This window comes from Trachemys scripta, chromosome 8, assembly GCF_013100865.1.
Source record: "Trachemys scripta elegans isolate TJP31775 chromosome 8, CAS_Tse_1.0, whole genome shotgun sequence".
In the NCBI taxonomy this organism is placed as follows: domain Eukaryota; kingdom Metazoa; phylum Chordata; order Testudines; family Emydidae; genus Trachemys; species Trachemys scripta.
Window position 1 is genome coordinate 31,627,069 of NC_048305.1, and position 12,663 is coordinate 31,639,731.

General features: G+C 45.0%; 1 protein-coding gene across 4 annotated transcripts in view; it reads left to right on the plus strand.

Moving 5' to 3' along the window:
- KCNIP1 (potassium voltage-gated channel interacting protein 1) overlaps positions 1-12,663 on the plus strand; it is an 853,580-nt gene that overhangs the window by 773,792 nt on the left and 67,125 nt on the right. The window lies entirely within an intron of this gene.

Here is a 12,663-nt window from a genome sequence, read left to right on the forward strand (position 1 = left end):
TTTCTCTCTGTCAGAATTCTTCATGGCCCTTCAGAAGATCCTGGCAGGAGTTGCATGTTAGGACAGTATTTTCCAAGCAGTTTCTCTGTGTGTGAATAGAGCTTAATTGGTACTTATGCTCCATTTAATTATACTCCACGTTTTCGAACAGCTTTGGTGCAATCTGCTTAACTTAAACACCAGCTTTGCTAAATGGAAGGAAATAATCTTTTGGAGGATGTTGTCTCATTTTTATGTGGTAAATGTTGTATTATTTGATTTGCAGTGTTTATCCTGTGCTCCCTCCACTCTCTCGCATGGATTGAGGCTGGCAGGGTATGCAAGGGGAGTGCCACCTCAGCAATATGTTGCTCTCTTGTCCCTGACTACACAGAAACACTGAGTTGAGACCTCATGAAAGGGCAAGGGGCTCATCAAGGCCTGTCAGATTCCCTTTCCCAAACCTATGAGTCACAGCAGACTAAGTTACTGCAGATGCAGTTCCCACCAAGGCATCAGCCATCATAGGGAAGCTCCAGGAATCCTGACTCTTCGAAGAGCTTATGATCCAGTAGCAGGGGAGGTGGGGGGACCAAGCGAGTCCGTCCCGGGCCCGGGGTCTCCCCCTGCGGCTTTGGGGGCCGTGGGTCCCCGCCGGAGGAAGCCACTGGGCGGAGTTGAGGCAGGGCCGGGGGTGGGGTAATTAAAGAATGGGGGGGGGAGCGGCCAAAATTGGTTTTGCTTTGGGCGGCAAAAATCCTAGAGCTGGCCCTGCTTAGCTGCACAGTTCCCATTGAAATTCTTGAGAGTTGTTCATTTAAACCCTCTAGGTACCTTTGAAATTCTCAGCCAACCATACTGCTTGGACTGGAATAGGCTCTAGATTGTATTCTATGTTTTATTCAGAACTATTAATACTCTAGGTGCTCAATAAATAACAAAACAGAACCATGTTTTAGCAGAATAATTTTCCTTTTCTGCTTTCTTGTGGTTGATACTTACTGTTGTTATTCCAGTTAGTGTAAGCAGAAGGTAATCGATACCATCTCCTAACAGAGCAAGTGCACAGGATTGGATCCAATCTTATCCCTTCTGGGGTTTTGCCTAAAGAAACAACAAAACACCAACCGTTTTCTGGGGTTTGGCTGTCCATAAATTGACAGCTCTATCCCTTTCCTGAGTCCCCTCTGCCTCAGAGACATCTAAACACTTTTATGATTTGGAATTGGAGTTCACAGGACCCTCACGCTCTGGTTCCAGGGTGAGCCAGCAATTCTCTCTCTGTGTACATGGTCCTAAAACCCAAACCCTGTTACAGTTATTTTGAAAATCACATGTTAAACCCTTACTTTCATATGATCAGGACCTTCTGGGGGAAAAAATCCTTATTGGCTGAAATTTTTCATCCTAGTCCTCAACCCAAAGATGATTTTGTAAGTTTGAGCAGTTGTGGGGAAAACATCTTGTTTCTGTTGTGAAGATTAAGATATTTTTTCACCCACACAATTCAAAAAAGCTAAACTTTACAAGCTGAAAATTCCTAGATAGTGAGTAGTACAAGTGATTGCAAAAATAGTTTTCTACACATGCAGTATTAATCTCCACTAAGAGCAGTTATATTATTTTACATGACTGTGGGATAATGTAAATACATGATACTGTTGCTTAAAGTTGTGTATCACTTTTAATAAAAAGAGTCTCCCTGCTGATTTCACTGCCTACTTCCACAGTTGCAAAATCAAAAAATCATGCAACTGGGGAACTCCACAGTCTAATAGCAGCAGAGAACTGTTGCTCTGTAAACGGTTGCCCATGGAATTTGCTCATGTACATGTGTAATTACTTACTTTGGATGCACAATTGCATATTTTGTGTGCAGAGGTATCTGTTTTGTTTCAGTCAGTCATTATCTTGCCAGTATGCCTCCAGTGCAAATAATTCAAAATTTAGTCCAAAAAATTCTTCTCTCACTGTCCCCTCTAGCCATTGGAGGTGGTGGGATCATGACCCCCCCCCATCTTTGATGCACCTTCCAAAAATGCAGGTGATGATGAAGGTACTTGTGGGAGGGAGTGGTCCTGTAATTGTCTGGCCCTATCTTGGGGTCAAAGCACCTAAGGGTACTTCCATGAGTCCTCTTTACACACACATTCAAAGGCTAATTACAAACTCATCCTACGTTTCTACCTTGGTTTTGGAACTCCTGAACTATTTTATAGACACATATTGCAGCAACTGAAGGTTTGGATCTGAGCTTCAAAGACTGGATTCCAGATCAGACCTTGACTTCCCTACAATTGACTGATGTTCAGATTCAAGGTGCCAGTCCTTTAAAGAGATGGACCCATCTATGAAGTTGACATATAAACTTCACTAGTCCTGGTTGGGAAGGGCCACGTTCACCATTGTCCTCCACCTTGTGTCATCACTTTATACAAGGTGGGTGTTACCATTCTGACTTGGCAGTGTTTTACACACAGTTGGCCTAAGTGTAAATCCATGCACATGACACAGGGCTATTGTGAATTGGACCTCAAGACTGAGATTTTCAAAGGGGCCTAAGGGAATTAGGTGCTCAGAAACCAGTGACTTTCCATTGCTAGCTCAGTGTCTACCCCTCAAGCTGTGCTCCTTCAGTTTTCCTTCTAGCTCTGTTAGTGCAACGAAATGTATGAAAGCACCAAGGTCTGAGGTAAGGTGAAGTGACTTATCTTTAAAACTCAAGTTAAAACCTCTCTGAGTGCACGTATCAATTTTTATGTATTTTTTCTTCCATTCCAGGAGCACTGATAACCCAAGGGCTATGTGTCCTTGAATTAGGCAAGGCTTTAATTATCGCTTCTGATTGCTTGATTCATCCTACATTGTATTTACCATCCATTGATTGTTCCCCCCCAGCTCTCTGCCTGAAAGCTTAAAACATGCTGACATTTATAGAATCAATGCATTAATAAATCAGGAAACTCAGAAGGTCTGATTTGCTTTTCAATGAAGTAGAACTATTATCACTGCCAAAGTTCTGCAGAGAGAGAGAGAAGGTCCATTTGTAATGCATTCTCTAGGCTCATCATAGGTAGTTGATGAATAACCTTTCCAAGAGAGGGAAAAAAACAATTAAAGTTGAATTACTTCATTTATAATTCAGAGTGCTTCTGTGAGGGCTTCATTTAATAAGTGCATTGTGGAGAGTTTCCAGGCTTAGTTCTCAAAAGCGAGCACAGTTTGGTAGCTTGACATATTCTTTCTAGTCTCACTTTTTGGTGCTGTTTTAAAATTGTAATTGCAAGAGGTGGTGGTGGTTGTTTTTTTTGACTCATGGTCCCAGCTTAACTCTGCATCAATTACTTGAAAGCTCCTCTAGCAGAAAGTCCCTTCTAAGGCTAGTTGTTTATTCAGCAACAAGTGCCAGCTCAGTGGAGAAACTGGCTTCCTTCCTTCATTTTTTATTTTTTTCTACATTAAGAAAGTGCCTGCCTTGCAGGCATCAGGAGGAGACTCATGTGGGCTGGTCTCCACTATGGGGAGAGCCACACTGTTGCAATCATTTTAGCGGATCTAGTGAAGACCAGCTAATCGATGGCAGAGCGCTCTCCAGTCAACCCTGGGACTCTAGCTCTCCAAGAGCTTGTCTCCACTTACCAGGGGATTGACATGTGGTGATCAATCCCCCGGGGGTCGATTTAGCGGGTCTTGTGAAAACTCGCTAAATCGACCACCGATCACTCTCCTGTAGACTCTGGTATTCCACCAGAACGAGAAGCATAAGGTAAGTCGATGGGAGAGTTTCTCCCATCAACACAGCGCGGTGGAGACACGGCAATAAGTCAACCTAAAGTATGTCGATTCCAGCTACATTATTCATGTAGTTGGAGTTGCGTAACTTAGGTCGACATAGCCCTGTAGTGTGGACCTGCCCCGAGAAGAGTAAGGGAAGTCGACCAGAGAGTGTCTCCCGTCGACTCAGCGCTGTAAAGACACCGGGGTAAGTCAACCTAAGCTACATCTGTGATGGGTTAGATCACAGAACCCCCCCGGGAGCAACCACCCGATGTGCCAAGACGACTTCTTCCCCTGCCTTCCCTGCCAGCTCGGGGCCCCAGCACCCTGTCCTGCTGAGCCAGACACTCCCGTCTGCTCCAACAAAGACCCGGGGTCTGAATTACTTGCCCCAAAGCTGCATGTTTATCTGAAAGCAGCTAACAGAAGTGTTCTTGTCTTTAACACTCAGATGCCCAACTCCCAATGGGGTCTAAACCCAAATAAATCCATTTTACCCTGTATAAAGCTTATACAGGGTAAACTCATAAATTGTTCGCCCTCTATAACACTGATAGAGAGATATGCACAGCTGTTTGCTCCCCCAGGTATTAATACATACTCTGAGTTAATTAATAAGTAACCAGAGATTTTATTAAGTACAGAAAGTAGGATTTAAGTGGTTCCAAGTAGTAACAGAGAGAACAAAGTAAGTCACCAAGCAAAATAAAATAAAACATGCAAATCTATGTCTAATCAAACTGAATACAAATAATCTTACCCTCAGAGATGCTTCAGTAAGTTTTTTCTCAGACTGGACCTTCCAGGCCTGGGCACAATTCTTTCCCCTGGTACAGCTCTTGTTCCAGCTCAGGTGGTAGCGAGGGGATTCTTCATGGTGAATCCTCCTCTTTGTTCTGTTCCACCCCTTTATATATCTTTTGCATAAGGCGGGAATCCTTTGTCCCTATCTGGGTTCCCACCCCCTCCTTCTCAATGGAAAGACACCAGGTTAAAGATGGATTCCAGTTCAGGTGACATGATCACATGTCACTGCAAGACTTCATTGCCCACTTGCCAGCACACACATATACAGGAAGACTTACAGGTAAAACACAGCCATCTGCAGACAATTGTCCCTGTTGATGGGAGTCATCAAGATTCCAAACCACCATTAATGGCCCACACTTTGCATAATTACAATAGGCCCTCAGAGTTATATTTCATATTTTTAGTTTCAGATACAAGAGTGATACATTTATACAAATAGGATGATCACACTTAGTAGATTATAAACTTTGTAATGATACCTTACAAGAGACCTTTGCATGAAGCATATTCCAGTTACATTATATTCACTCATTAGCATATTTTTATAAAACCATATAGACTGCAACATCACAACGTCAACTCCAGATACATTATTCACATAGCTGGAGTAGTGTAATTTAGGTCGACTTACCCCCGTAGTGAAGACAAGCCCTACAGAATCTGTTCTTTAAGGCAGTGAATCCCAATCTAAGATTTATCCTAGCAGCAGGATGGTCATGTGCTTAAAGCTCTGGATCAGGATCCAGGACACCTGGATTCAGTTCCTAGCTCTGCTACAGGCTCCCTGTGTGTCCGTGGGCGAGTCACACAGGGCATGTTGACACTGCAATAAAACCCACAGCTGGCCCAGGTCAGTTGGCTCAGACTGACTATAAAACAGCAGTGTAGATGTTCAGGCTCAGGGTGGAGACTGGGCACTAAGACTCCACAAGATGGGAAAGTCTCAAAGCCCAGGCTCCAGCCTGAACCCAAATGTCTACACTGCTAGTTTAGAGTCCTGCACCCCAAGCCTGCGAGCCTCAGTTATCTGACCAGGGCTCTGAAACTCAGTGCATGGGTTATTCATTGCAGTGTAGATGTTGTAGACATTGTAGGATTGTCCCTTAGTATGTATTTGTGTATTTGTACAGCATGCAGCACAGTGAGGCCCTGATCTCTGTATAAGGGCCTGTAAGTACTAGTGTAATACATGCTGTAACATCCCTATCCACCCAGTTACCTCCTTTAATGCCAGTCTCCTTATGGATTTGGATAGATGGGCCTGGGTTCATTGGGATTCCAGCACAGCAGGGTGTAACTTCCTTATTCTCTTCCCAGATGCATTTACTTGGCACTACCTCCACCCTCCTCTTACTTCTTCCTGGGAAGATCACCAGGGCAGCTTGAAAGGAAAATTCTAAGCACAGGATGGCCCTGAGTTTCTTGCCAGATAGTTGAAGATAGTTTTATTAAAAAGGAAGTAAATATAACATAATAGGGTAAAAAGTCGCTGATGCCCTCTTTATTCTGATAATACCCATGAATTTCCCCACTCACGTGACCTGATATAGCAAGAGTAAAATTTAGCATCCCGTTGATACCAGTACTTCATAGGTGCCCTTGATGACCTATGATGACAGTATCTTTTGTAGCAGCAATAAGCAACTTGGCTGACTGGGTTCAGTGCAGCCCAAAGGACTGTCAGTGGGGCTAAGATGAGAAGTCACTCCACAGATTTAATAGGACAGTAGGTGATTAAATCCCCAAGGCTTGAGGATACAGTTCAGGGAGTAGAGGGTCTCCCAAAAAATTTCCCTGACTGTCTGTCTAAAAGATGGTGTGCTCACAACTCTGCGAATGATCCTCGGGTTCAGAGCTGAATCTTGACTCCTCAGCTGTTGCAGGGGGGCTGACAGTCTCAGTTGGCAGGTGTCTTCTTCATACAGGAGTGAGGCTTCTTCTGCTCCCAAGACAGCCCCTCCCCATAAAAGGATGCAGGGATGGGGTGCAGATTATAATAATGTATACCAAAAATCCTAACTCCTAATCTCTGGCCCTGGAGCTCTGATACAGTCACAGGAGGTGGGCAGCCCTGAACTAGCAGCCAGAGCAGTACTTACTACATGGTGACTGATTTACCTAGGGAGCTGAAGTATTAGCATAGCCTGATGGGATAGGGAGTTTTCCCAACACAATTGTATAAACTGGGAGTCACCTTGAACAGGAAACAACCAAGTTTAGGATTATTGCTTCCAGGTGCCCAAAGGCCAGTTCGGCATTTTTCTCCTCTCACAGTGCTCCTGGGCATGGGCATCTCACTGAGGACCTTCCTTATTGGTCAGGCTAGCTCTTTTTTTTTTCCGTCAATCATTTGAACTCTTCCCCTTCTCTAAGACACTGCTCCTCCTTTGATCAAACACGCTGGTGGCCATACAGGAATGCCTCCTATCACTCCCCTGAGCTGCAGGAATGCCCATCCGTAGAACCAACAGACTTTCCCTGCGTTACTAGCACACACAAACCCAGGAACCCTAGTAAATTCCATGGGGGTTACATAGATGAAATCTATGCATCTTCCAAACCAGCCTCATTATGAGAATCATGTCAAGTTTCAGATGTTAATTTCTCTCCAAGCAGCACAAACCTTGTGTGTCCTCACTTTAGTGGATTTCATTATTCCTATCACTTTATTTATAAAGCATGTAGGGATGCAACCCGCTTTATATGCAGGCCTCCACACAAAGGCATTATTACTGTGAATAGTGTATAGATGACTGTCCTGGCCAATCCTGCAGCCAGTCAGAATTTGGATGGGGGGCACCGCTACTCCAGTGAGATGCCAAGCACTTTGCAGGAGCAGGCCCTAGTATGGTGCTGATATGTCAAACCCAATCCATCAGTCTATGTGTTCTATCATTTTCACTTTTACTGTCCTGTTTTTACCCCACAGGGAAAGATATTTATTAACCCATTTATTGCCCAACTCCTATAACTACACTACACTGGCACTTGCATAGAAATACTGAAGTGGTTCCATGCACTCGTTTACCTTTTTCACCTTAAATCAATATGTTAACAGAAGATCTTGCTCCTGAATCAATTTTCTGATGAGCAGAACAAACCCACATCAATAGTCTGGAACAAGGTCACTTTGGTGGCAATTGTTAGCAATGTGTGTTAGGTTATTTCATTTGGTAAGCAGCCCAGCTAAACAGTGATACAAGATGTGTCTACACATGGGGTAAGCAGTGGCATCAGTAGTGAGTACACAACACCTGTTCCATTTTCTATTTGCATTGTGTAAACATGTGGCAGCTGCTTGTTGCAAACTGAGTATGTAGCATTCTGTGGGGTATCCCATGGTCTTTTGCTTAGCTACTGAGAAGCATGCACCCTGGGATTGTTTTCACGGTGAATTGTGGGAAGCCAAACAGGTTCAATTTTTTTTTTAAAGGCATGTTTCTGCTGTTTCCACCCTATATTTCTTTTCTGGGCTGGCTCATACCATTTTCAAACAGCTGTGGGCCAGCATGGACTATGCCACTATGGTGACAAGAGCAACTATGCACAGGCTGTTTGGCCTATATTGCAGCACTCAGAGCTGGATGGACCTTGCAGTGGACCTTGCGCATCACACCACTGAGAAGATGATGTGGGAGCAGGAAACTATTCTATGGCAGCAACAGGAGGATACTCTGCAGAGGTGACAGCAGGACGAGGCAGAAGAACAAGAGGACACCGAGCTGTTGGAACAAGAGGACCGGTTCCTGGATTAGCTAAAAAGCGTTCAGTGCCATTTCTGCACCTGGGAAACCAGTATGGACTGTGGTGCTGCAGAGCTGGGATGACCAGCAGCATCCAGAGAACTTCAGGATGGGGAGGGCTACCTTTCTTGTGATGTATGCAGAACTGATCTAGCATTCTCTGGAGGTATCCCAGAGCTTGAGCAACAGCGTACCAATTTGCAGTGTTCCATACTCATGGAGAAATGGGTTGTCATTGTCATCTGGAAGCTGGTCACCCCAGAATGTTACCAATCTGCAGCCAAACAATTTGGCGTGGGGTGATCAACTGTTGGGGCCATTTTCATGCAGGCCTATCAGGGAATTGATAAGGTGTTGTCTAACCAGACCATGAAGCTCGGTAATGCTCTGGAGATTATTCATGGCTTTGCATGCATGGGTTTCCCAGAATCTAATGGGGCAATTGATGGAAAACATGCCATCATTTTCACACACACCAACAGGGTGCAGAATTTATTTCTCCATGGTGCTCCAAGGACTGGTGGACCAATGCAGCAGATTTACAGACCTGCAGGATGGTCAGGAGGATCCACGAGGCTAGGGACTTTCAGAATTTGGTAATATTTAAATTAATGGAGACAGGACTTTTTGCCCCAGGAGCACTGTGGACATTAATAGTGTGGAGGTTGGTCCAGTTATTCTGGGGGACCTGGCTTATCCCCAGTGTTGTAGCTAATGAAACCATATACAAGCCACATTCACAGAAGGAACATTTTACCTGTTGCCTGAGTAGTTGCAGAATAGTAGTCCAGTGTGCATTTGGCCATTTGAAAGGGAGATGATGCTCTTTATGGTATAGGTTGGGAGCCGCAGAAAAAGAGTTCCTAACCATTATAACTGCACATTGTGTTTTGTGCAATATTTGTGAGAGCAAGGGGGAAAAGCCTAACTGAGGTGCAGAGACTTGATCGGAGGTTCGAGCAGCTAGCAAGGAAAGCCAGAGAGAACACAAACACCCGTGAGAATGTTGTCAGGGATGCCTGCTGTTTGTGTTTTGAGTCACGTGCTTGAGCATGTTAGCTCATTGGGATGATGGGGGGCTGGGATGGAGATATTGCCAGCACTGGGACATTGAGTGTGGGTGGCTGACGTTTAACATTCTCTATGTGCTTTGGTAAAACCTATGAATTATTGCAGCTTTATTTAAAAGATTTTCTGTGTTAAATACAAAGATGATTCACAATGTATGTATTTTAATGGCTTTATTATGAAAGAAGAATACCCAATAACAGATTTTAAATGAAACCAATGGGAAAAAAATTCCACTCTTCTTAAGTAATGAACTTTACAAAAAACTTTTAATTACTGCAATTGTGCAAACAAAACTCAAAGTGCAATGGTAAGAACATTTCAAATATAACAATTCGGAGAGCATGCAAAAAGTTAAAGGCAAGTATATGTCTTGGCTCTATCTCTTTTTGTCCACATGGGCCATGGGGTTGAGTGCTTTGCTTCAAAATTCTCATGGGTATTGCCGGGCTACAAAGAGCTGATTCTTGGCACCCAGAAGTTGGATCTGAGCGGTAAATGGGAGCCTCTGGGAGCATTGCTGCTGGGAGGCGGAAGTTAGGAGTTCCTGCTGGTCCCAGTAGGCAGCTTTGTCTAAGGCTGTAGAACATGGCTGGGTCCCAAATAATAGGCCTGCAGGGACTGCTGGCCTCCAGGGGCATGTTTTGTGGGAGGACATTCTAGCTCAGGGTAGCATCCCCATGCATTGCCTCTGCATCTCTGTCTTTTTCCATGCTCTTCTTCACCGAAGGGTCGGTCCGGAGTCTCCCAAGGGTCGGTCCTGGGGCCGGTTTTGTTCAATATCTTCATTAATGATCTAGAGGATGGCGTCGACTGCACTCTCAGCAAGTTTGTAGATGACACTAAACTGGGAGGAGTGGTAGATACGCTGGAGGGTAGGGATAGGATAGAGAGGGACCTACACAAATTAGAGGATTGGGCCAAAGGAAACCGGATGAGGTTCAACAAGGACAAGTGCAGAGTCCTGCACTTAGGACGGAAGAATCCCATTCACTGTTACAGACTAGGGACCAAATGGCTAGGAAGCAGTTCTGCAGAAAAGGACCTAGGGGTTACAGTGGACGAGAAGCTGGATATGAGTCAACAGTGTGCCCTTGTTGCCAAGAAGGCTAACAGCATTTTGGGCTGTATAAGTAGGGACACTGCCAGCAGATCGAGGGACGTAATCATTCCCTTCTATTCGACATTGGTGAGGCCTCATCTGGAGGACTGTGTCCAGTTTTGGGCCCCACACTACAAAAAGGATGTGGAAAAATTGGAAAGAGTCCAGCGGAGGGCAACAAAAATGATTAGGGGGCTGGAGCACATGACTTATGAGGAGAGGCTGAGGGAACTGGGATTGTTTAGTCTGCAGAAGAGAAGAATGAGGGGGGATTTGATAGCTGCTTTCAACTACCTGAAAGGGGGTTCCAAAGAGGATGGATCTAGACTGTTCTCAGTGGTACCAGATGACAGAACAAGGAGTAATGGTCTCAAGTTGCAGTGCGGGAGGTTTAGGTTGGATATTAGGGAAAACTTTTTCACTAGGAGGGTGGTGAAGCACTGGAATGCGTTACCTAGGGAGGTGGTGGAATCTCCATCCTTAGAGGTTTTTAAGGTCAGGCTTGACAAAGCCCTGGCTGGGATGATTTAGTTGGGAATTGGTCCTGCTTTGAGCAGAGGGTTGGACTAGATGACCTCCTGAGGTCCCTTCCAACCCTGATATTCTATGATTCTATGAATTCTATGATTCTGCTGTCCTTGGCCAAAGCCACGCTTTCAACTGTGCTCTGTGATGTGGCCTTTGGTCACTGCCATGATCTCCTGGACAGCTCTATTTCTTTCTTCATCTGGATGCTCATGTATAGCCTCCACTTCTCAGCCAACTTGCTTTTCCTCTATTATCTACCAGGAATTCTGCAAACATCTTGTCACGAGTCTTCCTTGTGCTTGTCAGCAGTACACAGAAGCCCTGTCTTTGATGGTCTAGCTATTGAAGGTGCTGTGGCTGTGCGAGTAGAGGGGGGCGGAAAACATTTTGTTCATATTGTTCATACCCCAGACAAATCATGATAGATTTCTTTAGTAGCATATGTGACCTTACCTCCCCGAAACTCATTTTCATTCTTGGGGGAACCTCAGAGATAGTACGTGGTCTGCATGTGCAGAGCATGCTGGGTGCATTTGACTTTCAGTTTGCTGTAAATTCTTTTGTACTGCTGGAGGGAGGTGGAGTGGTCAGAGCTATGATCCAGGTTCGGTTCTGCAGTTTTGTTTGTGCCCTGTAGGTTCTCTCGTGGTGCCAGAAGTGTAAAGGGGGGATTATGGAGGGTGAGCTGGATAGTAATCCCCTCTACCTCCCCTTTACACTATCCTCACTGTTGATGACATACATTGAGTTGGGTGAATAGGAGGTAGAGCAGCGGTTCTCAAACTGTGGGTCGGGACCCCAAAGTGGGACTTGCTGGGGGCCGGGGCCGAAGCCAAAGACTGAACCGCACTGCCTGGGGCCGAAGCCCAAGGGCTTCAGTCCTGGGTGACAGGGTTCAGGTTACAGCCTCCCCTCCCCCAGGGCTGAAGCCCTTGGGATTCAGCTTTGGCCCCCCGACCCAGGGCAGCAGGGCTCGGGCTTCGGCTTTGGCCCACCGGCTAGGGGTATCAGGGCTTGGGTGGGCTTAGACTTCGGTCCCCCCTCCTGGGATCTTGTACTAATTTTTGTTGTCAGAAGGGGGTGGAAGCATGGCAGGAGTGGAAGAGGCTTGCAAGCTATATTCGAACCAGGAGCGTGCAGCTGTTAGCTATAATGCATGAAACAGAATTGAGCTATTTCTTAGTATTACTTTCTGTTATATCTCCCACACAAACATCGAGAAGTGCAGAAAAAAATAGATAGACTCCTACAATAATTGTCAACTACAATGCATGTCACAGGCCATTTGTACCTCCGCAGGGACCAGCATTGTTTGTGCCTTGACCAGGCATGCTGTGTGCATTCAGACCTCATGTAAATGATGAAAACTAACCACATACCTGTAAGCATCGTCTCAATAAATGTTCAATGTTGCATGGTTTCAGATGAGCGGGACACAGGTCTGAACATCATTTGTCATATATGCCTAGGCACAGTGCTCAGATACCTACTCCTGAGGGAATTCTGCACTGAAAAATTAAAATTCTGCACACACTATTTTAAAATTCTGCAAATTTTGTCAAAATAACACTATATAATCATGCCAGCTTCAAATATTTTGGTAATTTATTTCAGAATACTTGTCAGCATTTATTTCTGTAACAATACAGACACACA